Below are 3,218 nucleotides of genomic sequence, written 5' to 3' on the forward strand. Positions count from 1 at the left end.
ATCACTTATCTGCTATGAACATCGGTATGCAAATGTTTGCATCACCACTTTCAGCTCTTCTTGGTATATACTGAGTAGTGAGTCAAAGGGTAACTGAGTCAAAGGGTAACTTGAGATTTATTTTTCTGAGGAACTGCCAGACTGACCTTCCATAGCAGCTGTACCATTATACCCTCCCACCAGCAGTGCAAGTGTTCCAATTTCTCCACATCCTCTTCAACATTTGTAGTTTCCTGTTTGCTTAATAGCAGCCATTCTAATAATATGTGTGAGGTTGCATCTCATTGTAGTCTTGATCTGCATTATTTTATTTAATTTAGATTCATAAGAAACCTTACTACTTTTATCATTGTACAAGTGTATACCTGACTTTTAGATTTTGTTTTCAGTTTTATCTCAAAAGTAATTGAGGTGCATATTACAAATATCACCTTGTGAAAATTCAATTCCATATGGATCACATGCCATATTTACTTAGGTCTAAAAGCTAAAATAAAATCATCATACACATTCTAAATCTCATATCAACAGAGAGAGTGTACACACATACACAATCACAGCACACACATTAACATAAATGCACACTTACAGAAGAAATGGAACCTTACATATTTCAGAAACACTTATCTCATTTCCTGTATCTTTTTAAAATGGAAATGTCAATGTAAAATCCAAAAGAATGCGAATGTAGGTGTAGAATTTCACCATTTCTATGTTTTTTTCAGCACTTCTATTTCACTGGTCAGGAAATGTGTCCTTTTGTACTAGACCACTTCTACAAATAGGTGATGAATATTGCAGCAAAGCAGTAATATCTTTATATAGAAAAACTCAATATAATATACTTCATATCTCACTAAGTAGTAAAGACAACATAGACACCAGTTACATTGTATATTTTTAATATTGTCTAAATGGTAAATAATAATAATAAAATAATATTTTTTCTAGAGCTCTCATGTAGATATTTTAATGCAATTGTGATTTTGTAGGTACAGAATAAATGTGATCATAGTTTTTTGACAATGTAAATACTTTCAAGCATGTCAGATCGTTGATCTCGCATCTTTGAGCTTTGTCTCTCTAACATGGGTGTCTTTATCAAAATATTTTGATAATGGAATGAGATTACAATTAATTCAATTAAACTCCCTAATGTAAAGAAGTGAAGGCCAAGAGAAATTGAGAACATGAGGAGTTGCATATCACATGAAAGGCATCCACATATAGGTCAAAGGTTCTCAATTCTGATCACAGGTAACTCATAAGTGTGAAGTGGCTAAGAATGCTTATTTGGGGACTAACACTTGTCTGGATAATAGTCTGAAGATAAAGAAGAAAATTCACAGGAACAAGTAATTTCTTGATTTAAAGATAATAGTTTGTGGATGTCCAGAGTGTTAAACATGGATATACCATTTTCTTGATTATCTTTGCCAGAATTTAGTCAGCAACAAAAAAGAATGGATGAGTAAAATTGTTCCTCTTTGATTGAATTTCTTTTCTTGGGAATAACTACTAACTCTGAGATCAAAGGGACCTTATTCATCATCCTCATGGTTGTTTATCTCATTGATATTCTGCCAAACTTGGACTGATCATTTTAATTAGAATGGATTCCCAGCTTCATACACTGATGTACCTTTTTCTCAGCCACCTCACCTTCTGTGACCTCTGTTATTTCCCAGAAATTGGACCCAAGATGCTACATGTCCAGCAGGATGTGCTCCATGTTCATGGCTGGGGTTTACCTGACGGGAAGGATGGATGCTCTGACACATACAATTTTAGCATTCCACTTATGTTTATGTTTCTGTGTGTCAAATGAGATTAATAATTTCTTCTGTGATTTACTTCCCCTTTACCTCCTTTCATGTTCTGATACACAGGTCAATGAACTGGTATTATTCACCATGTTTGGCTTCATTGAACTGAGTACCATTTCAGGTGATCTAGCGTCCTATTGTTATATCATCCTATCAGTTTTCAAGATCCGATCTGTTGAAGGAAGATTCAAAGCTTTCTCTACCTGCACTTCTTACTTGACTGCTGTTGCAATTTTCCATGGAACAGTGGTCTTCATGTATTTCCAACCCAGTTCTTCCTGCTCCATAGAACAAGACAAAATGACATCATTGTTTCACTTCCTTGTGATTCCCATGTTAAATTCTTTCATTTGTAACTTGCAGAATAAAGATGTGAAAGAGGTTTTGGAAAGGCTGAAAAATGAAAGCTAATATTAAATATGCATAATAAACATGTATGTATGTGAACAGATGTGCATGCATTTATTTGTGCTTGTTGATTTCATAAAATCATGTGAAAATACGTAAGAAATGAGTTGCTTCATATACTAATTCTTGAAAAGAGTGTACCAAATTGCAATCATCAAAATTTTGTGTTTCATTAAATGGTCATGCTTCATTATAAGTCCTGAATTTATATATATAAATATCTCATTGAATAAAATTTACCTGATATTTCTTGCCATGTCAAATTTTATTTGTTCAAACTTTCATTTGGGTGTTATCTCAATTATTGTAAAATGTAATGCATGTTTATTACATTTCTTTTGTACATTTAGGTGCTTAGTATTTCATGATGAATCCAGCTGTTCTTATATTAATGGATAATCTCATGGAAAAACAAGCAGCAATTAATTTAGCTTTCAAAAATTCACAAATTGCAAATCATCACAAAATAAAAAGACAGTGAAAATCTAAAACATAATGCTGACTTTTGTATGCAGAGAAAAATTTCCCTCAATGGAGTAATTTTGTTACAGGTTTAAAAGATAAGCAAAGATGCAAGTTAAGGAAATGAAAAGATTATGTACAGAAGAAATAGCAGTTAGAGAGGACTTGAGGAGGGCAACAAGTTGCCTGAAAGAAATCCAACATGCTTAGAATGTTTCTTAGAATAAATAAAAGCAAGAGCCTGAGGAAAGTAGTCCTTGAATAGTAATTTTTAACTCTTCCATCACTTCTGGCAAAGAGCTATCTTTCTCTTCCTCTTTCTCAATCTATGTTAAATGCTACTTTTTGTATTCATAAGCAATGATCTCCTCAAGGCATTTTTACAATGTTATTCTTTTTATTAAATCATTTTCTCCAATATGTGAATATTTTGTGCTTAATAATTAAGTTATTCATTCCCAATATACAAATAAGCTCCTTCGTGTTTTTGATACAAAGTGGGAAATCAGGTAAGTACTAAAT

General features: G+C 32.7%; 1 pseudogene; it reads left to right on the forward strand.

Annotated features, from left to right (window-relative positions):
* The first annotated feature begins 1,463 nt into the window (after positions 1-1,463).
* LOC143679120 (olfactory receptor 5W2-like) lies at positions 1,464-2,237 on the forward strand (annotated as a pseudogene).
* Positions 2,238-3,218: the final 981 nt, after the last annotated feature.

This window comes from Tamandua tetradactyla, chromosome 4 (genome assembly GCF_023851605.1).
Source record: "Tamandua tetradactyla isolate mTamTet1 chromosome 4, mTamTet1.pri, whole genome shotgun sequence".
Taxonomy (NCBI): Eukaryota; Metazoa; Chordata; class Mammalia; order Pilosa; family Myrmecophagidae; genus Tamandua; species Tamandua tetradactyla.